This window comes from Rhinopithecus roxellana, chromosome 6, assembly GCF_007565055.1.
Source record: "Rhinopithecus roxellana isolate Shanxi Qingling chromosome 6, ASM756505v1, whole genome shotgun sequence".
In the NCBI taxonomy this organism is placed as follows: Eukaryota; Metazoa; Chordata; class Mammalia; order Primates; family Cercopithecidae; genus Rhinopithecus; species Rhinopithecus roxellana.
The window spans coordinates 120,467,141-120,491,156 of NC_044554.1; the positions used below are offsets into that span (position 1 = coordinate 120,467,141).

The 24,016-nt window shown below is 36.4% G+C and overlaps 1 protein-coding gene across 1 annotated transcript in view; it reads left to right on the plus strand.

Moving 5' to 3' along the window:
• The window catches only part of CDK14 (cyclin dependent kinase 14), a 598,852-nt gene that overhangs the window by 81,837 nt on the left and 492,999 nt on the right, over nucleotides 1–24,016 (plus strand). The gene's annotated exons all lie outside the window — the stretch shown is intronic.

Here is a 24,016-nt window from a genome sequence, read left to right on the forward strand (position 1 = left end):
TGGTACCCACTGCATTAATAGTGGTAGAGTATTACTTTACATTCTTTACCTGTATCTGCATTAATTACCTGTATCTGTGCATTGAGATTGTATTTGAGCCTCATTACTTTGTTATTTTCAGTAACGTAGTTAGAGGTCTTGAATATTAAAGTTTACCTTTTCACTATCTAGTAAGAATGTATCCAGAAAACAGTAATAACCTAGAAAAGTCTTTAAGGGAAAATGTATAAATGTCTACAAAAAGACTTGACCTGTTTGTGTAGAAGTAAGCTAAGTACATTTTAAAACTTTTTCTTTGGAAATAATTTAAACTTGAAAACCTGTAAGAAGAACACAGAGAATACTAAAATATCCTTTACCACTAGCTTTGTTATTTTTTATCAGTCAATCATCTGTCGGTCTAATGTGTGTATATATAGATAGGTAGACATATAATCTCTTTTTTGAACTGTTTGAAAGTAAGTTGCATATAAGATAGTATATATTTCTTAGGGATAAAGATATCCACTTACATTATATAGTGCAGTTATCACCTTCAGTGTGTTTATACCTATTCAGCATATCTGAAGTTATCAACTTCAGATACAATACTTATTATCTTTTATATGGTTTGTTTTCCAATTCTGTCAGTTAACCCAATACCACTTTTTATGGCTTATTTTCACCTCAGTGCAGAACCAAGTCTAGAATCATACATTACATTTACTTGTCATATCTTTTTAGTCTCCTTTAATTTGGTGTAGTTCTTCAGCCTTCTTCTATATTTATGAATTGACATTTTAAAATGTAGGTCTTTTTAAAAAATGGACCGTCCCTCATGTTATGTTTATGTAATGTTTTCTCTTGTTTAGTTTTAGGTTATGTGTTCCCAGCAGGAATGTTACATAACTGATGTTGTGCCCTTAGGGTTTCACATCTGGAGGCACATGGTATCCATCTGCTTCTCAGTTTTGAGGCTAATTTTGATCATCTAGTCAAGGTGTTAGTCGATTTCTTTATGCTATTTTTTTCCTCTTGCTGCTGTGGGCAGTCTGTGGGGAGATATTTTAATTCCATACAGATACCTTGCTTCTCATTAAAATATTTCCCCTAGGTTTAGCATTCATTGATTTGTCTTTACTGTGGTGGTTACAAAATGATGACATTTCCCTCCAAATTGACCCTTGGCCATCTCACATACAAGATCCCTTTATTTTCTTTCTTTATTCATTTATTTCTGGTGTGAACTTACAGATTCCCTTTTTCCTGTAATGGTTTATAGTTAACTACTGTTTTTAAAGATAATTTTGGTACTCAGATTATTTGAATGGGCATATAGGAGCCTCTTCAAGTTGCTTCCAATGTCTTTGTAGTATGCCCAACTATTTTAGCACTTTCCTACTTTGTGACAGAACTAGATTTTACAGGCTTTTATTTTATGTCTTTGTGCTCCAGCATTTTCCCATGGACCCTGATTCCTCTGCATGGGGAACGCTATTAGAAACCAAATTCTGGACTGGGCGCAGTGGCTCACGCCTGTAATCCCAGCACTTTGGGAGGCCGAGGCGGGCAGATCACCTGAGGTCAGGAGTTTGAGACCAGCCTGACCAACATGGTGAAACCCCATCTCTACTAAAAATACAAAAAATAGCTGGGCGTGGTGGCACGTGCCTGTAATCCTGGCTACTCGGGAGATGGAGGCAGGAGAATTGCTTGAATCTGGGAGGCAGAGGTTGCAGTGAGTCGAGATTGTGATATTGCACTCCAGCCTGGGTGACAGAGTGAGACTCTGTCTCCAAAAAAAACACAAAAGACCAAATTCTGGTTAGACGTGTTCATTGGTCCTGGGAACCTGCTTTTAGGGCCTTTCAGCAGATAGAGCTAGAAAATGTATGCATGTGTGTGTGTATATATATATGCATTCATATATACATTCACATGCATGTATATGTCTATATGCACATGCATGTGCACATACATATTTTATAATTGTGTCCACTTATAACCTTAATTTGAATCCATCCCTGTAGAGGTTTTTTATTTCTCCCATGGTAAGACCCTAACTCGCAACAACTTCAATATATTTACTTGTTTGCTAAAATCTATAGTATATCTAAAGTAGTTTCAGAATTGTTGTGCTATAGCACTACAAAATCAAACTTAATAAAAACAGTTTAGGGTTATTTATAGTTCTCTTCCCATTTTGACCAAGAATGTCCTCCAATCAAGAATATTGTGTTGATAAACTTTGCATAAGTTGTTCTTTTATTGTGTATATTTAATGTGTACAACATGATGTTTTTATATACCTATAGATAGAAATGATTACTACCATCAAACCAGGTAACATACCCATCACTTCACAGTTATCCTTCTTGTTCATGGCAGTGGGCTATATTATACATTTGAAATACAATTTGGATTTGTTTGTTTACTTTCAGTTTTATTCCTTCTTCCTCATCCTTCTTGGTTTAACTTTATTTTTCGAATGTCAATAACATTAACATGCTTCAAAAAGTCAAAACTATTCAAAAAGATATACTCAGAGAAGTGTGACTTCGTCTAGTGTCCTGTCCAGCCTGTTCCTACTTCTCTACCCTCCATATAGGTAACCAACTTCAATAGTTTCCTATTGCAGCCCATACCAAAGGGGAAGGGAATTAAGATCTGCCTTTTGAAGTGAGGCATATCAAAGAATTTGGGTACATAGTTTAAAACTATCACACCATGTTTAAGGTTCTTTCAAACTTACCTATCTGTCCGTCCCATCTGTCCATCAATCTATCCATCCATCCATCCACCCACCCACCCACCCATGTATCTAGTGCACATATATATGGGTTTCCTTGTTATTAAGAGCTGATTGTATTGCTAGGGACAGTAATCTTTGCTTTTCATATATATATATATATATATATATATATATACACACACACATACATATTTTCATATGTATAGCAAATAATATTTTTCCAATTTTCCGTCTTTTAAATATATATGTTTTTATGCATATATATATTTTTTCATTTTTAGGGAATCCTCTATCCCATTATGGTTTCTAGTTTTGGGGTATGTTTATAAAAGTTTTCACCATACTAATATGAGAAAAATATTCACCTATAGTTTCATCTTTTATATTTACATGTTTTAATTACCTGAAATTTATTTTAGTATAAGGATTGAGTAGGGAATTCATCATTCCTTTTCTTTCACATTGCTTTCTGATTGTCTCAGTAGCATTTATTGAATAATCCATCTTTTCCCCACTTCTTCAAAGTGTTGCCATTATCATAAATTATTCTTAATATATGCTTGGGCCTGTATCTCAATGATGATATTATATTGTTTGTCTTTTCCTGTGTCACTACCACCCTCTTTTATTTACTGAAGCATGATAATGTATTTATCATGCAGTTAGTTTTCCAATAAACATTAGAATTATGTTTTTCAAAATTTAAAACATTTTCTATTGAGATTTTGATTAGGACAGCATTGAATTTATTTAATTTATTATATTTCTTTAGAGATAGAGTCTTGCTCAGTCACCCAGGCTGGAGTGTTAGTGGCACTGTCATAGCTCACTGTAGCCTCAAATTCCTGGACTCAAGTAATCCTCCTGCCTCAGCCTCCCAACTAGCTAGGACTACAAGTGCATGCCACCTTGCCCAGCCAATTAATTTTTTTTTTTTTTAGAGATGAGGTCTTGCTTTGTTGCCCAGTCTGCCCTTGAACTCCTGGCTTCAAGTGTGTGAGCCACAATGCCCAGCCAGCTTTGAATTTAGAAATTAGGAAGAACTGATATGTTTAAAATATTCAAGTCTTAAACTGTTCAAATGCAAGTTATCTCTCTAATTAGTTTCCTTCTGTTTCTTATTTACATTTTCTAGTTTTTCTCATATAGGTACTGTGTATTTCTTATTAATATTTATTACCTCATGTTTCATGTTTCTTTTTGTTGATATTTTGATTGTACTTTTTAACTCAATTTTCTCTTTTAATATTGGTACATAAGAAAGCTGTCTTATTCTACATATTGATTTTAACAAACAGCATGCATAGTGTGTTTTTGGACAAATTATTTCCTTTAATATTTTCATCTTTAAGATGATACTGTAGCTACTTCATAAGAATTGTTTAATGAGATGATCTTTTAAAGGGATTAGAACATAGTTCTCAACAAATATTAATTCTTATTATGATGAATTTTAGTTTTCTATAAGTTAGTCTACTGAATTTTCTTTTGTTTTCAGTAGTTTTTTCAGTTAATTTCTTTGGTCTCCAAATATTCAATCATTTATCTCTAAATAAATATGTTGCCTTCTTTTTACAATTAGGTAAGATTTTACAATGCTTCTCAAAAGGCAGTTTAATTCAGCGAGAAGTCTTGGATCATTACCATTTCAGCTGCTTTTGACTTACTGATCAAAATGTCAGCCATGTTCTAACTGAGAATGAATTTGGGGAATTAACTTATGAAAAATGAATTATACAATATAGTTTTATTTATTTCATTGAGAAGCTCCTGGAAGACATGGTCTGTATTATTCCTGATAACCTTGTTGAAAATTGAAGGACACTATTAGTAAAAGAAAAGGACTCTGTCTTATTCCTTACTGTGTCGCATTCCCTATCATAAGTACTGGCAAATATTGTCAACTAAATGAATTAACCAGAAAGCATAATATAGAGTACATAAGATGAAATCGGGGTATTTCTGTGATTTTCTAAAAGTAAGATTGGCGGAAAGTGGCTAAGTCCAAATTCCTACCAGTGGCCATTAATCCTGAGATAAAGATTTGTTGGGAGAATCAATGGAATTTTTTTTGTCTTTGATTAAAAGTTTTCATATGTTAAACATTCCAATGTGCTTAAAGTGAATTTTAAGTGAATAATGTGGTTCAATTATATTGTATGAGCAAGAGAAGATGAAAACCTCTAACCAAATAGCAGATTGTTTGTGAACTGAAGACCAGAGAGGAATAAAAGACTTAAAAACTCATTCATATGACTGCCTTTAATGTGTGAATACATGATCTAGTTGTGATTGAATTTTTTTTTTTTAAGCAGCAGCTGTGACTTATGCAACTTAGAAATGTTAACTTTCAACTAGATCAAATCACATCAGAACAGAGGGGTAATTTATTCAAAAAAAGGTTTCCCTGTTTTCTAACCCATGATTTGAGTGGGCTGTAAAATGTAAACATTAGAAGTAGGGAGATTTGAGGGATGTGTAGAGTAGCCAAATATGTTCTTTTTTCTTAAACCTAAAAGATCATCCTTAACATGAATCTGTTACATTAACCGACCAGAGTTAAGGGTTTATTTAGGGCTGTTCTAAAAATTAGGCTAAGAAGCAGCTCTGAACTTCTGGACTTTTGGGTTGAAGAAGGCTAATTAAAGCAAGAACTGTGAGAGAAAGCTTTATTTAGAAGGCTTTGAAGGGTGAGTAGGGTTTTGGTTTGATACAAGATGGAAAAGGAAGGCTTTTTGAACAAGGGAAAAAGATTGAAACAGTAGTACTGAAAGGAGAAATAATTAAGGGATATGAGGGTAATAATGGATCTAGATACATATTAATGACTAAATGTCTAATGAGATGGGAAAATGGGAAAGTGATATGCTAGATTTTCAGAGGGTCTTGAAAACAGGCAGAAAGTTTTCATCTGTGTACTTTGGATAAGAGTCTCCCTCTCACCCCCCAAGAAGGATTTCAGTTATTTAAAGCATGTTATTTTACCTTTAAAACCTGTTTACATACTTTGAAAGACATTTGAAAGAGAAAGACATGATATTAATCTTGGGAAACAACTTGTAGTATAAAAGCAATTTCTGAGGTACCCTGATAAATAAAATTGTGGAATGGTGGCCTCTTTCTTTTGATGATGATCTAAAGCAAATAGGAACAGTTGCTGCAGCTAAAAGTATTGATAACTGCTGAAGGACAGAGAAGACAGCCAATAAATACTTGATTTAAACCGCCAGATTTGACAAGTGAGAAATGTGACTTAGTATTATGATTTCTTTTTTCCTTGGTGTCACCTAAATCAATACCAATAATATTAGAATGACAAAGTATAAGTAAAAGGCTCAGGCTCTAAGGGAGGTATTAGGAGAGAAGTTCAGGAGATCCAGGTTGGGCCGTGGTTACCACAGCAGTCAGAACACACATTCCTATGACCTGTTCCTGCATCTAATAAATACAATTATTGTTTCAGAGATTTCTGGTGGACACTCAGTATCTGGTTTTGGTGCCTGAGATCAGTCATAGACCAGTGAATACAGATTTCTAATGGCAGTCAGTATTGACACCTGAGAAAATAAATAAGAAATGGAAATATAAATGGAAAAGCCCGTCATCTTATGATCATATTGAAGCAACTTAACTTGATGATTTAATCTTTTTCTCTTAGGTCATAATTAGCCTTTGCTATATGTCACAATTTTAAATTACATTATTTAAAATATCTTTAATAATTTCTGCTTTATAAAATATTGTTTTTTGTTATTTATAGAACAAATGGAAATAACTTAAGTATGCACGTTAAAGCACCTAGGCAGTAATTAATGGGCAATGACAGTAAGAGGTATTAACAAAAAACTGCTGCTAACAGATTATTACAAAAATAAACTAGAAAAGGTATTCCATGATATATTGAAAGTTTATTATGGTAATGTAATAAAAGCTGTCATACTTAGTGACCTAGTGGGAGAATGTCCCAAAACAGGGTATTTCTGATATAGCAGACATTATAATCTCCATTGGTGTAGTCAGTGCTGACTTCAGAGACAGTTTGGAACAGCATTCATATGTAGAAACAATATTTACAGTGTGATTATATTACTCTGACCACCCACAAGCCATAATGAATTTTCAGAGCCCCTCCCTTCCCTTTTCTCTCTCCTTTCCTCTCTCCCACCTAGCAAAATAGCTGTGCTCTATGAGACATCTATGAGACCTTGTGTTCAGTGTAGGGTTGCAGTGGTTAGTAAACCAGAGAGAACAGTCCCTGGCCCTCCCACAGTGTTTGCCTTTGTGGAGCTTGAGCTGTACCCTCCACCACTCCTCCACTGTCAGTACCCTCAGTTTTCAGACAAATCAGCAGGCAGTTAGAATACAGTATCAATACTTCAGTTGTAGTTATCTTGAATTCTGGTGCTCAAGAATAAGCAGATACGGCTGAATGTGGTTGAAGAGGTGGAAAGAGACTTGTGAAGCTTTTTAAAGGGATTTGTGTTTACTTTCAGGAGCCATAGAAAGAAGATAATGGTGCTGGTTTTAATGATTAATTCAGCGTATTTTTGATTTTCTTTTTATTTGGTACAGATTAGATACTAATAATACCTTTATTTTTTATCTGTTATCACCAAGGTCCTTTGTTGTTTTATGTGTGGGCTGAAGGGCTGTTCAGGGAGGCTGGGTGTGGGTAGGGAACCTCTTTAGATTGAGCAAGAATGACAGAAAATGGAGGAGAAGAATAAAAGAGGAAGGGCATGAATGAATGAAAATGAAAATGTTTAATTGAACTGTGTAGTCTGTGAGCCTGTGGCCTCCTTTGAGGAGAAAAAGACTGAAGGCATTTTTACAATTAGATCTTCTCATTCTACCCCAGGGAAAACCATTAGCCCGGACTAGTTTAGCTGCTGGCTAGAAATTTGTTCCTTGGGGAAAGGTAAGAAATACATGACGGTTGTGAACAGGCTGCTTTTTATATTTAATGTTTATAAAATGAGTTTCCATAATCCTATATTTTTTCATAATTCCAGGGAATTTTGACCTCAAAATAGCATTTGAAAAATTTATGGAACTTAAACACTTTGAAGACATGAAACACATCTAGGTACTTAATAATTGTTTGCTGAATAGGTGAGGAATTTGAAAGTTTCTAATAAATTGCAAATTATTTGGAAATCATTCTTTGATGATATGACAGGAAGGGAAATTATTGGGCTTTGAGAAAAATTTTATAGAATTTCAGGCTTCATGATTAATGTAAGACACTTACATTATGAAGTCTAACTACTATATTGATATTCAAACTTATATTTTAGTTTTTGTTTACCTTTTTAAAAAGTAAATATTTTCTTCTGGATACTTATGAAACTACATTAGAAAAATCTGATCATCTGTCCCAGGCATAATTTTTGATAAAGTAGTATACCATCAAAAATTGAGGGTCCAAAGCTTTAGACTGCAAACCCTATAAAGCAGATCTCAATCTAGTTTTAATGCCCTGAAAGGCATATTGGGTGAGTTTGCTTGATGTTTGCCGTCTTAGAAGAGGCAGATTTTGTGACACTTAAGTGTGTGGGTTCTGGAGCCAGGCTGCCTATATTTGAATTCCAGCTTTACTAGGATTCTGTTTGGTGGCCTATCTTTTTAGTGCCCCAGGTTTCACATCTGTAAAGTGGGATTAAAAATAGTACCTCCCTCCCTCAAAGGATTCTGGTACAGATTAAATATGGCAATACCTGTAAAATACTTAGAACTACCCATTTATGGTCAGTATTTTACTATTAACTTCTTTCACTATGTCTGTGTAATTTTTGTTTATAAAGTATTATTAAATAAAATACCACAACTTAATTTATTTCACGTTAGCAGGAAGTTTCTTTGGAAGCACGAAAGATTGTATTCATAACGGTATTCAGTATAATAGTGTGGTTTCTCTCATATTGAGCCAGATGGCGTTCTCTAACTACAGAATGAGGAATCCTTTAGTTGTGTGTCATTTTATGAGCCACAATATACATTACTTTAAAATAAAATTATTATGGAATTTAAAAATTGATATATGACAAATGTAGAGAATTTTCCACATAGTTGTAATAAAATCATTTTTGTATCATGATATGTAAGAGCAAAAGAAAAAGATCAAAACGATGATATTTCTAAGCATTCATTTTGACAGAGATTACTTTAGAAAGTAAGCAAATTAAAGTAAAACAGAACAAACAGGGATAAGTTTAATTAGAAATGTGACCACCATTCCCTTGGTGCTCAGTTCAGACTTAAGTCCTGTATGTATTTTGTATTGTGATTTTCTATTTTATTCTTACTCATAGTAATAATTACCTGAAAATATTTTATAAAAATGTTAACATATACTCCCTGTTTGGTCACACAATTTGGCAGTTTATGGAGAGAAATAATTTTATTCACAAATGTTTATTGAACATCTAGTGTGTGTTTATCTCAGTTATGGACCATGAGGGTACAACTGTGGACAAAATAGTCCTGCCCTCCTGGAACTTAGCCGTGAAAGGAGGCAGATAATAAAGACATAGGTAAAATTTGTTTGTTTGAGGGTGGTAAGTACTGTGGAAAAAAATAAAGGGAGGGTAAAGGAAAGTTTGTCATTTTAAATAGGATGGTCAGGGAAGACTTCACAGAAAAGGTGACTTGTGTGCGTAGACTTGGAGACCATGAAGAAGTGTACCATGTGGCTGCACAGGAGAATGGTGTTTCAGGCAGAGAGAATGGCAAGGAGGCTGTTGTGGATGGAGAAGAGTAAGGGGAGAGTAGCAGGAATTTTTCAGAAACATGAGCTACATTGCACAGGGCCTTGTAGACTGCTGTAAAATTGGCCTTTATTCTGAATGAGATGGGAAACCATTGGAAGTTTTCAGGCAGAGTGAAGCGACGTGGCTTCCATTTCAAAAAGATGATTATCTCAGCTATGCTGAGAAAAAGACAGTAGGCAGTAGAGTAGCAGGAAACCAGTGAGAGGCACCTACAATAATCTGTAAGATGATGGTACATCACCACCATCCAACTACAGTGGCTGCACTGGAGACGTTGAGAAGTGGTTGGATTTTTAATTCATTTTGAAGGTAGAGCCAGAAGTATTTGCTAACAGATTGGATATCAAATTAGAGTTATGAAGGCATTGGGTCTGAATAATTTGGAGGATGTAATTCCCGTAAGTGAGGTTTGGGAGTGCCATGCAGGAGTTGATTTCATGATTGTTGTGGGGCGGGAGATAAGCAGTTTTATTTCAGATGAATGAGTTTGAGAGGAAAGGTGCATTTTCTACATACATAAGTTGTCCTATTTCAAGTGTGTGCTATACTTAAAGGTATAAAAAATAAAGGGAAATGAAATATGGTGTGCTCCAATCTGCAATATATATATATATTGCATCTCTAATTGTTTTAAAGATACATTTGATTGCAAATATTTGACAACCAGTATTTCTGGCTTTTCTTCTTATATCTTTGGTCCATCGAATGCTGCTTATTCTGTAAGACAAGAGCTTATTTTTTGTGTGTTATATTGGTTTGGTTTTCAGACAGATATACCCAGACATTCCATTACATTTCTATATTCCAAGGACTTATTTTTCAAGTATTACCAACTTTGGATGGCTGTGTGTTTATTTCAAAATGATGCCACAATTGCCCAAATATTTTTGAAATTCTGTTTTTGTGTTAATTAAAGATTTAGCTTGTAAGTCACTCGGGAAAATCAGTCTTGTAGAAGCTTTTAATTTTTATATATTGACTTGTATACAGCCCTTGCTTTGACATACTGTACACCAATATCCCTTAAGAGCCCAAAACCATTTACATGCCACGTTTGGTTTTTCAGCTGTCAGCAGACTAATGATGTGGACTAAGAAGAATGCATGAGGGCTCTGCCTGGTGGAGACTATGCTGGCGGGCCATGATGGGGTCTTACTGTTCTCTGCTTCCTGCCCCAGGACTAGGGCAGGAATACATTACATATATATAATTTATTTATTTCCAAAGGATACTTTTAAAGTAAATGACACATATTGTTATATTTGCTAAAATGGGCTATTCTAGTTGGGTGCGGTGGCTCATGCCTGTAATCCCAGCACTTTGGGAGGCTGGGGCAGATGACTTCCACTTTTCATCATATTTTGCATAGAAGTTACTGCATTGTTCTGGTGAGAAAGAAAAACTGCTTTAAATTCAGGCCATTTCTTCTATCAAGTAAAAAAAAAAATTCTCCCCAGAGTAAAGCATTTTGCCAGTAGGGTTCTGTAGCTTGTGGGATGTACTAGGAAAACGTGCATAAAAATGTGAAGCACATGAATGAAAGAATCGGTCTTTTAGCCTGTGTGTAAAAAGCCTGGTTTCTTTTTCATACTGTTATAGGAAGTACTTCAGATTTTGTACATATTTGCTGTTTTCCATTTTGAAATGGTTGCTCTGTGTATTCTTCCCAAAGGTATTTAAAATGAGAATACGTCTGTGGAATGTAAATATTAAGATTGATGTCTAAAGGTCATTTTTAAAATTTAAAACATCTGCTCTCCTTCATACTTAAATATTTATTGAACAGAAGTTGTATAAGCTGATGATGAGTCCTGACCTGGAATAGAACCTAGTCTGTGATACCAACACAGATTTGAATGAAGCTTGCCAAGGTTAGCACCTACTAGGTAAGTTCTCCCAGCTGGGGACAGACATCATCAGAGGTTTCCTCATTTTTCTGTAACTTGTGTCTTTATAATGAATAGCTTATGCAGACATCTTTGTTTTTGGCTTTCCCCGTAATACCACACATGCACGGCTGTGTTGTTGGGAACTTCCAGGAAAAGCTTGTTCAGGTAAATAGACTGGGAGAGCAGAAATTGAACTAATTTGTATTACCAAGTAACTGTGCCGTGTTGCTTCTTTGTCCCTAGATCCAATTCATTGGCCTCAGTGGATTCTGTGCTCCTAAGTCCCAGCGACAGAATATCTACTTAGTCATTGATATTGGGTCTTCTGCCTTTGTTGGAAATGGTTGCTTTGTGTATTTATATTGTTTGTTCGTTCATCATAATGATCCTCTTTCTAGATCCTCTCTGATTTGGTATTAATTGTGAACTTGCTGAGCAGAGAAGTTGTTTAAGATGGCTCTAATATGACACCTTGGTCCTTGATTTATTTTGCTTCCTTTTAAAATGGACTTATAGTATAAAGAGGCTAGTGTAAGAAATATCATTGAGGAGGAACAAGAATGTTGTTGGAATTAAGTCATTTGGGTGAGGAGATAAAAGTAGATGTAGGTAGGTCATGTAATTAAAGGGATAGTCCGTGACATGTGGATGTTCAAGAGATGGGAAGGAAGACTGGACGACTGTGATTAGAATCTGCTTAAGGGTAGAGGGCTTACCTTTTATTATCTTTGTGCCACAGGGCTTGGCACTATGCCTGATGTGTAGGTGTTCATTATATGATTTTGTGAAACAAAGATGGAATAACTATCAAATAGGATGTTAAGAGTAAGCTCTAAGGTTAAGAGGGGAAAGTAATGATTATGTTATAAATACTAAGGATACAGAGGAAGCAAAGAGGAATAGAAGGCAAATAAGGATTTTAAAAAAGCTGGTAAAACATACCCATTTAACTTTAATTGGATGTCATTTGATTACAAATTAAACGTAAACTGACAATATGTATTTGATATTAAACTTCTTTATGCTAGTAAATATTAGGTATTGAAATCAAACCTATTTTTTAACCATAAAAATATAGGACTTTTAATATGCCCCTTGTCTAGACCAACTGAACTTTATTTTACTTTAATTTGAAGTTTGTATTGGATAAACTCTGTTATGGTATCTTAATAATCAGATACCAGACTTTTACTGATTAAAATAACTATAATTGAATTTTCTTTTTGAATATTTTACTATTCATTGTAGTATTAACATTTAATAGTGTAAGTTAACTGATACATTGCATGCATAGGGATTTGTGTGCATTAATTAAGGACTGTCATGTAAGTGTTCTTAAACTGAAGAGCTAATTGATTAAAAATTGAAAATATTCAAATGAGAACATGCTGAGAAAATATTTCACGGGAAAATGGATCAGGTGAAGATTTGTAAGCAAGAAACTATGAATGCCTTTTAGGTATGAGTGATAAGGGGTTAAATAATCATTTAAGACTTGTATGCTTATATGTCTTATCTGTGTGTGGATCTGGAATAGCTAAGCTGCTACGACAACTAAGAACAGACATGATTATATGAGTTATATAATCTTATGTGATCAGAATAATTCTTCCCAAATGAAATTTTGATTGCTGTTTTCCTGCTTATGACACCCTGTTGCCTACAAGATGACACTCAACACAGGCAGGCACACAAGACCCTTCATGATTGCCCTTTGTCTTGCTTTCAGCCTTATCTACACATCATCTTTCACCTGTGCTCCTTCCTTGTCCTCCACTTTCCCCAGATTTCTTGTAGGGAATTTTCTGTATTCCCTTAAGTATGTTGTAATATTTTCTACCTCATTTATTTGCTCAGGCTGTTCTTTCTGCCTAGAAATCCCCTGACATTACGAGGTCCTTAAAATATAACATGAAAAATATTTAATGGTTTATTTGGCATCATACCATGTGTATTAAAAGTAATAAATAGTTGGAATGTATATTCTCTACCTTGGTAGCAATGGGTAAGAGTATAGAAATGATTCATTCTTATGTTCATTCAACAAATGTTTACTGAGCATCTACTATTTACCAGACACAGTTCTTGGCTCTGGAGATTTGAGATTGAGCAAGATAGACAAATCTCTGCCACCAGAGAACTTTTACACAAGTGGGGATGGCAGGTAGATAATAAACAGATATGACCAGGCTGCATTTCTGAGGAATATAGACAAAAGCAAGGAAAGGGGAAGAAACGGATGGGAGGTAGGTGTTGATAAATATTCAGGGAAGGCATTTCTGAGAAGATGACATGTGAGTGTAGATGTGAAAGAAGGGAGGAAGCAAACTATGGGAATATCTGGAGGAAGAATATTTCAGGAGAAGGGTGCAACAGCCTTGAGTATAGAGGGCTTAGTGTTCTTAAGGAAAAGGAAGGAATTCAGGGTGGCTGGAGTGGAATGAGCAAAGGGTCTAGGGGAGAATGTCAGAGAGGTCATACCTTGCTGGTCGTGGTTGAGATGTAGCAATTTACTCCAAGTCAGAAGCTGTTTGAGGTTTTGAGGAGGATGGTAATAATTTAAAAAACCCTGCCTGTTGTGTAGAATGTAGACTGCGTCGGGAGGAAGAATGTGAGAATAGCAGCAGAAAGACCAGTTAGGAGGCTGTTGTCATCATCTAGGTGAGATGTGATGGTTGCCTATACTAGGATAGGAACAGTGGAGCGGCTGAGTAGTGGGATTTGAATATGTTCTGAAAGGAGAGCCAAGGGAACTAGCTGCTGGAGTGGATATAGGGTAACAGAGTACAATCAAGGTTTCTCAAGTTTTCGACTAGAGAAATTTGAATGACTTAAAGGTAGGATCATATTGAGATGGGGGAATATTGGGAAGAGGAGCAGCGTTTTTGAGAGCTTATGGAATCAGGAATTTGATTGGGTTTTGTACTTTTTTTTTTTTTTTTAAACAGAGACGGGCTCTGTTGCCCAGACTGGATTGCAGTGGCACAACCTCGGCTCACTGCAACCTCCGCCTCCCAGGTTCAAACGATTCTTGTGCCTTAGCCTCCCTAGTAGCTGGGATTACAGGCACGCACCACCATGCCTGGCTAATTTTTGTATTTTGGCCAGGCTTGTCTCAAACTCCTGGCCTCAAGTGATCCCCCACCTCAGCTGTTTTGTACAGCTTAAGTTTAAGATTCCTATTATATATCCTGAAGGAGTTGTCACGTAAGTATTTGGATATGTGAGTCTGAGGATGAGGGAAAGGTAGGACCTGGAGATACAAAATTGGGAACCCTCAGTTTACTGACGGTACTTAAGCAAGAGGATAGGATAAGAGTCACCTAAAGAGGGAGTATAGGCAGAGATGGCAAGAGGCCCAAGGTCCCCATCCTGGGACACATGCCTTTATAGGTTGGGAAGGGAAGAGTGTCCATTCTGAGGAGGCAGAGCCGGTGAAGTAGGAGGAAAACTACGGGGTTGTGGTATTTGGAGTCAAAGTGAAGAAAGAGTTTCAGGAAGGAGGAGGTGATCAGTTGTGTCACATGCTGGTGAGAGGTTCACATGAAGTCTGGGAATTGCCCACTGCTATTGCCATTGAGGAGGCTTGCTGACCTTTAGTGGAGTGGAGAGGACAGAAGTATGATTAAAATGAGTTTAAGAATGAATGGACTGAGGAAGTGGAACCAGTTGGAATCGATTCCTCTTTTTGAGGAATTTTGGTATGAAGAGGAACAGAGAAATGAAGTTGCAGCTGAGAAGAGTTCCGAATCAAGGGAGATTTAAAGTTAGAGACAACTTTGGGAATAATGACAGTTTTATTCCCCTTTTCTTCTTTGTTAAAAAGGAGACATGCCTTACCTGAGGAAATTCTAAGCTTTAATCTTTACAGTTGCTATAAACATGAGAAAATTGTCATTTAAAGAGATAGCACTTTTTGCATTGTGGTGTTTAAAAAATCTTTATTTTTTTATTTTTTTTTATAGAGATGGGGTCTTGCTGTGTTGGCCAGCCTGGTCTTGAACTCCTGGCCTCAAGCAGTTCTCCTGCTTTGGCCTCCCAAAGTGCTGGAATTACAGGTGTGAGCTACTGCACTTTGCCTAAAAAATCTTTTTATAAAGCATCAGATTTCAGTGCAGTTACAGTGTGCTTTCTTCCTTTAGCTTTTTGGATGTTACATAGTACCTTTGAATTATATGGAGCTGACCTGCCCCATATGAGATTTTCTATAAACCTAGAAGTAATTTCAGAATAAAAATTTTACACAATTATATGTGTAATTGGTGAAAGTTCTGTTACTCTAATTCTTTTAGAATATCTAAATAGTATTAAAAGAATCAAATAACTTTTCCAAGTACTTACTTCCACTTAAAAAGAAGTGTTGTGGCTGGGCGTGGTGGCTCATGCCTGTAATCCCAGCACTTGGGAGGCCGAGGCAGGTGGATCATGAGGTCAGGAGATCGAGACCATCCTGGCTAACACGGTGAAACCCCCGTCTCTACTAAAAGTACAAAAAATTAGCTGGGCACGGTGACTGGCGCCTGTAGCTACTCAGGAGGTAGAGGCAGGAGAATGGCGTGAACCCAGGAGGTGGAGCTTGCAGTGAGCCGAGATCACACCACTGCACTCCAGCCTGGGCGATAGAGCAAGACTCCATCTCAAAAAAAAAAAAAAAAAAAAAAAAAAAAGACGTGTTGCATGGGTATGCCAATTTAAAAAAAAGTACTTAAATACTTAAAGAAAATTAGCTGATTCATGGTACTTGATGTTTTACTCGATGTTTGTTCTGATAGGATTAATTCTAGTTAAAATTATATTGTTCTGATGCTACATTTTATATAATATGGTGATGGGTTTTTCTGAGTGGTATTTAACATGTGGATAGATTCTTTATACATAGAAAATATGCATCATGGGTGATTCACCAAATTTTAATAAGAAAACCAATTATTTGTGCATGTTTTGAAAGCTGATGCCTCAGAATTTTATTCCTTCTTTGGTCAAATAGAACATTTTGTTTAGTAAAATTTCGGAAGACAAATTCCTGCTTCCTGATTGGCATCAGTTATCTTACAACACCCCCAATTTTTTTGGAAATGTATGCCTGCCAACTGTGTATTTGAAGAGGTATTTGCTTGCTTTGGCAAAATTGACTCTTGATGAGTGTTCCCCTCTTCTAGCATTTGCTACTCACTAAATTTTCCTTGTGTGTGCTGATGGTGATAAAATCTCTTGTCATCTTCCTAATCCGTTTGGTAAACCTTATCTTTGATATTTCATTATGTAGCCATGGGTTCTCAGTTCTGTCTTGACTCTTACCCTGCAGCTTTGTAGTTACAAGGGAAAATATGACAGTGAGAAAGGAAGAAAATCCAGAGAGAGAGAAGAGAGGCTGTGCGCTAAACTTTCTCATTAGAACTTTTAAATAGCTCCTTCCACCTTTAGTCAAAAGAAATATCAAGAAGTCCTGTGAGGTAGCTCCTATGGCTGTTTAAGAAGTGTTTGAATTTTATGGAATAGTGTAAAAGCAAATTGCAATGCCAATAGAAACAGAAATACTGGAGAAGAATCAATAGGAACTGATAAAATTAGGGGGTGACTGAGAAAATGAGCCTGACAGCCCATGGCTGATACAGAAGAAAGTGCCAGACTAATCTGAATGAAGAGAACCAAGACAAGTATAAGCCCTCCTGCAGAAGTACAGGACACAGGATGGGAGTCTGTGGTTCCTAACAGCTTGGTGCCTGATTACACTTAAACACACATTATGCTTATCACTGGATTGCAATAGCCCTTGCTTTACTGAGCACTATTCTAAGTAGTTTGTACATCATTTAGCCAAGATTGGTAGCTTGCCCAAGGCCTGGATCGGGAACACAAATTTGTCCGATCCTTGAACTTACATTCGTCTTCATCTAGCTGTTCTGTATCTGCCTTTATGTTGAAGTTAGTGCCCCAGTGCACCTGTTTATATGGCTTCATCTATGATGTTTTCTTTTTCCTCCTTATCAAACCTGTTTTCACCCTTAAGAGTTCTGAGTTAAATAACCTTGGTGGGTGTGGCAGGAAGTCTCTGAAACAAGGTGGATCCATGCTGCATTGTGATTCCTTGCAATCAGGTGGTCCTGCCAGGGCTGCAATTACTAGGTGCCCTTAGAAGGAACTAATTATGATGGGGCCAGGCAGAAAGTACCTCTATGTTTTATGTGAGCTGAATCTTCCCTAAATGATTAAGAGAAACAGTGGTTATTGAGGGAATCAGGTGCTTCAGGGGAGGATTGATAAAACTAAGTTAATCTATTAGGTTTTTGTATTGTGATGAGTAAAACTTTACTTTTCCTAAATTACAATAAATATTGGGGAGACGAGGAGAGAGGTGTAAAGATGGTCTCCAAGTTCCTGGTGACTAGCTGTTTTAACAGTCCCCAAAGCTGTATTTTTCTTAACATAGGTGGGAAAAAAGTTTGGTTGTCTGTGTCCAGGGCAACTAGGAAAAAACACGTCTTTTTTTTTTTTTTTTTTGAGACGGTGTCTGGCTCTGTTGCCAGGCTGTAGTGCAGTGGTGCAATCTCGGCTCACTGCCACCTCTGACTCCCTGGTTCAAGCAATTCTCCTGCCTTAGCCTCCTGAGTAGCTGGGATTTTAGTCATGCACCACCACATCCAGCTGATTTTTGTATTTTTAGTAGAGACGGGGTTTCATCATATTGGCCAGGATGATCTCAATCTCTTGACCTCATGGTCCGCCTACCTCAGCCTCCCAAAGTGCTGGGATCACAGGCGTGAGCCACTGTGCCTGGCCCGATAAAACACATCTTTGAACTGTATGTTCAAAGTGTACTTGGAGTACTTGGCAGTGTACTTGGAGACCCTGGAGTCCATCCAGATAATCTTCTACCAGAGAGAAGAAAAGAACCCTTATTCATAAAGGTTCAAATTACAGAAATTGTTCAAATCTTCTAGGCTATGCTCCTATGATATTACAAAAGTTCTTTGTTAAATTATCAAATTACATCCATATATAGATAATAACTCTGGTGCTAAGAGTGATCATTGACAGTCTGTGGATATACATGTACCTCCAACCCCCAGCATTTTACTTATTGAATTCTCTGTGACTCTGGTATTCAGAATTTGATTACCTAGAGTGAAAATCTGCCAATTTTGCTTGATCTGTCATTCTGAGGTCTCAACTTGAACTTCCATAGTATGACAATTATTTTCATATTATTTTTATTTGTATAAGTATCTGTGAGAACAGCAGTTGTGTCTCATTCATCTTTATACCTCCTATAGTGATTAATACAGAGCTCAATAAATGGTTGGTAAATGAATAGAACATGGAAAAAATCCCTTAGCAGTAAAATACAGAAAATGTAGTTTACTTTACAATGTCTTCTTAGCACTTTCTTTACATATTCCACAAGTCCCTAGTGTATTTCTGTGGCTTTTTCCAAAATCCCCTTGATATTACTTCTTTAATTTTTAATAACCCTTTTTCCTTCATGGCCAGAAGCCTTTAAAGGTCAGGATCGGTACAACAAACCACTCTCAGTTTCATATTTCTTTATGACATTTCTTAGCTACTTATGTGTGGTAGTATGTACCAACAATTTATAGATCGTATCTATAAGGATAGTCAGTTTATTTCCCTTTAGGTACTGTGCCTAAAATTTGAGCATGTGCTACCACAGCAACTTGGATGTCTGGTTAAACTAATTGGTCAAAGCATTCAGGCTTCCTGCAGGCTCAGATAACTGATTAGTAGCTAATATTTTATGGCTTTCCCCTAAAAATTATAAGAAAAAAAAATTTAATGATATTCAATTTAGTACAAATTTTTATATAGTTAGGTGTGTGAAGTAGCTTTGTAAAAACCCTGACTGCTATTAAACCCATCCTTTCCTACCGTTATATAAACATCTACCTTATATTTCCCTTTCCTAGAGTTTAAAACAAGACATCTATTAAGTTATTTACTTTACTTCTGGTGTTAGTGGTTCCCAGTAGCTCCGTATCCTTTCTGTACGTGTATCCCCATGTGTACTAGCACTCTTGATTATAAGGAGCTGAAAATCAACTTGAAGTGGCTAAAGAAAGAAATAGATTTATTGGGAGGAGGAGTATTGCAGAATAGAAACAAGAGCTGAACAACTATGCTTTAGAAAGTCAGGCAACCAGCAGAGCTAGCACCTCAGCGGGTGCTACCTCCATGTTATCAGTGCTGTCTGTCTCTATGCTACCCTCATCTCTAATTTTACTACTTGATGGCTTTAGGATCTGAGTTGAGCTTCTTTACAGGTCCAGAGACACTGCCACTGGCTGCTTCTAAGCGGATGCTTTCTCTGCTTTGCTACCATCAAGCAAAGGTAGCACAACTGAGCAGAGGGGCACAACTGAGCTCTGGCTGAATAAGTCCCAGGGAAGGATTACTGTAAGTTGGATTCCTTGTCTGTTCCTGGATAAGGTGCAACCCTTCCTAGACTGCAGTGGATGGCTGTGGGGTGGAAAAACCATTCCCCAGGAAGGAGAAAAAATATGCTGGCCATTCCAAACAATTCGATTCTACTTCTTTTTAAGAAACAGGAACCTATACTGTTTTAATAACCACTCAGGGAAAGCATTCCACAACGAATGGCAAAAAGGATTCAACTAATATTTGGGTGCTGCTGTTGTCATAATGTTACTGACTACAAAAGGGTTGCAGAGTAGGTTAAAGATTTCAGAGTTGTTAATATCCCTGTGACTTATGCATGTTTGTAAGGAACCTGATTTCACTGTCACCCCAGTGATACTGAGCTGTTAAATGATCATATGATGAATCTTCCTTAGCCAAAAGCCTTTTTGGGTTTTCTTTCTGTTGTTGGAGAGTGATGCACACATGATTTTGGAATCTGAGTTGTGTCAGTATTAGCTTGAAAAGGCAAATACTAAAACAATGCCACAGGAAAGTCAGTTAAATTATATAGGGATACACATTTTAATTTCAGTTTTTCGTATCTTCAGTTGGTTATCCTTTGCTTGTCCTAAGTATTTGTTGTTGAATGTCCAGCACTGTTAACCATTCTTTCCCAAGGGCCTGCTTCCTATTTTGTTAGGTGTATGTAGAGTGAGACAAAAGAAGTATATTACTTAAAAAATACTTTTTATTTGAGTATTTTCAAGTACATACTACCTAAGTGGCAAAGGTTTTCTAGATTTAAAACTGTCAAATGTAATTAAAAATTATTTCTGTATGTTTATTTGACAGGCTCTTTTAAGACGGTTTTCTTCCTTTTGAGGTTTTCCTAATTTTTCAAAGTAAGTGAAATTTTGGAAAGCTGGGACAAAGTCTCTAAAAGCAATAAAGCTCGCTTATACCCCTGAACTAGATTTTTTTTTTTTCCTTTTCAGAGTTGATACAAAAACTTAGGTAAGTTTTTACAAATGAGACTTAGCTTCTTAAGCAGGTTTTTGATAGTCATGGGATTGTAGCCTCTGTCCTCAATGGCATTTTGACATCAGGAAGAGAGAAAATCCTCACATCTTTTCTCAGTGCCATTTGCCTTTCTTCTTGATGCTACCCCAAGGATTTTGTGTCTGCCGTTGAGGTCTTATAATTTAATTCACATTTCTCAGATCATATTAGTGCTATACATTTGGAACTCTGTGATACTGTTATTTCGTGGATGTGGTCATAATAAAATCACTTTTACATCCAGATCTTCTCCATACTCACACTTGAAGCATGACACCACATCAGAACTCCAGTTGTGTTTCTGCTTAGGGTGTAAAAATGAAAAACTGTGCCATGCCCCATGTGAATGCCCATGCAGTTTAGATATCACCTGAATAAATAATAAATACATAAATGTGCATGTGTGTGTATGTAGAAACCATATGTATGGTTGGTATATAGAAAACCAGTATCTGTTTTAATGCAGATACAAGTCTTTTGAAACAAGGGTTTGTAATTGAACTAATGGGGAAGCAAAAACTGAGATGCAGACAAATTATCATCCAGGGTAATTGAGGGCATACAACCAGGAAACACAACATGTAGGGAGGGGGAAATTTATTTCATGAAAAGGAGTAGGCTGAGCCAGGAGTGGTGGTGCACACCTGTAATCCCAGCTCTTTGGGAGGCCAAGGAGGGTGGATCACTTGAGCCCACGAGTTTGAGACCAACCTGGGAAACATGACAAAACCCTGTCTCTACAAAAAATACAAAAATTAGTTGGGCATGGTGGCATGCACCTGTGGTTCCAGCTACTCGGGAGGCTGAGGTGCTGAGTGGGAGGATCACTTGAAGCTGGGAGGTCCAGGCTGCAGTAACTCATAATCGTGCCGCTGTACTTCAGCTTGGGCAACACAGTGAGACCCTGTCTCAAAAAGAAAGCAGTGCCCTGAAATCAGATTTTTTTGAAAGCCAAGCAAAAATAAGATTTTTTTTTTTTAATGATAGTCTGCATCTACCAGTTTCTGTTATAGAGTCATAATTGTCAACTTTCCATGCTGCTTCTTGACAACCTTAACAATCTGAAGTTCCCTTGCTATAGCTCTAGCTTTGGATTTTTAATTTCCAACTTAGATGAATTTCATAACAAAACATTTTTCACCTTCTGCAGTTCATAGGGATCAGCACAGGATTTATCTTGAGCCAAGACATATGATAGCATCCTTTGTATGCAAAATTGTATCAGCAATGTAGGGAATGCAGAGATGAAGAAAATATGGCATGTTTGTGTGTTTGTTAGGATTGTTTTGTTTTTATTAGTGTTCTGGATGTGTAGGTTTTGAATGGTCTTCCTCAATATCATTTTCCACATAAGTCATTTGGTTTTTAGGGTGTAATTTAACAGAATGTAAAGTTTTGCTAGGAACAGATTTATTGGGTTGTGATAGAATCACCTATGTTTACTGATAAAATTAGTTCCTTTTTTCCCCTACAGAATCAAGAAAACACTCAAAGTTGTATAATATTAGGAGGAAAACCTCAACGTTGCCATGCAGTGTCATGCATGACATAAGGATAGGTTTGGTATTGTGGTTAAGAAATGGCTGTTAAACATTCAATTCAGATTCCTCCAGAATTTCACGGTGTTTTGGGAAAGTATTTTAGATAAGTGACATTTCTTCAAATATATGAAATTGTAAGTAATGAGTGACATCAGAAGAGAATTAAGTCATAAAGTTTTTAGGGTTCACAAAAAGGTTGGGGTTTAGGCTTACTAAAAAAATGAACATTTAAAAATCAATAACATGAAATTTTACCATAAAAATTTACAACATAAAATAGATTGCTAATATATTACTAAATATAATCTATTTTAAAAAAGAAAGAAGTTGCTAGGGTTATATGGAATTATAATCATTTGAAAACCAGCTTATTTTTGGAAAATTTCTGTTTCCTTTATTACTTTTGAAAATAAATTTACAGTTTTTTTCCTTTCTTTTAGACTTAAAATTTTAGTGAAACTAATTCATAAAGTAGCTGATTATTATGGTTAGATTCGTATATATGAAGTACTCTTTTCTTCCCTCATATTTAAAATTTTCTTAGTGTTTCTTTTTCTTTGTTCAGTTAAAAAAAAAAAGTGTTTTCCCTTCACAGGCTTTTGGTAGAAAAGAAAAAAAAAAGATGAAGACAGAATAAAAGTAATTCTCTGTCCCTTTTTTCAATTATTTTTTCCAGGCTTTAAAAATTTCTTTGTTTGGCCCCACCTGTCCGTCAGACCCTATTTATGTGAAGATCAGTCATCTGGCAGCCTCTTGTGTCTGAGATAACTCCAGGAAGGTTGACATGAAACAAGGGTTTCTGAGTACTGCAGAGCCTGTGGAGTAAGACCTACATGTTTTCCACTCAGGAGAAAGCTCCTGGTTCTGCTTTGAACCCACCTGTTGACTCAAAGCGTTCACACACTCTTCTAATAAGCCTGATTATGTAGTTGCCCAATACGGGGATGGCTGAGGAAGCCTGTAGCAAGACTGAGAAGAGTGTGGTGATATTAGAAGGAGAAGCACATGTAAGGTCATAATAAGGCAATTTTGATGGTAAAAAGAGAATGAATCATAAAAATGAAACAGAAGAACACTTAGGTGTCAGGTTATTGAGATTAGGAGCCAGATGGCCCTGTATACTCACTGTTAAACCCTGAGGGCTGCCACTGATGTTTATAATTGGCCCCATTATCAGTTGAAGATTAGATTGTGTTTATTATAATCTATTTTAAAAGTCAGGGAAGTGCATACTGCTTTTTAGAATTTAAAAAAGTCTCATGTAAAGGCAGGCATTTCAAGGGATCAATTTTTGTTTACTCACAAAAATGACCTAGTAGATGTTAGTCTTGTTTTTCTCTCTGTCCACTGAGATTGTTTTTACAAGCCTTTTTGTCTCTTCTCTTTGAAGCTATAGTTTTTATTTTAAGCTCTACTGTTGTTCTTTTGTGGTATAGTTTCAGACACATCTCAATGATCTCTAATGAAGATATTCTTAACACCATAGATTGTGAATCCTGTATGACATAATGATTAATTTCCTGCAGCTTTGCCCTCTCGCTGCTCTCTTCTGCTTTATAGTCAGACTTGTTGTCTACACGCTTGTTGACACTATTATTTTCCCCTACCCATTCCTCAAGCTCCCCATCCATTTCCACTCTATGTCTGTCC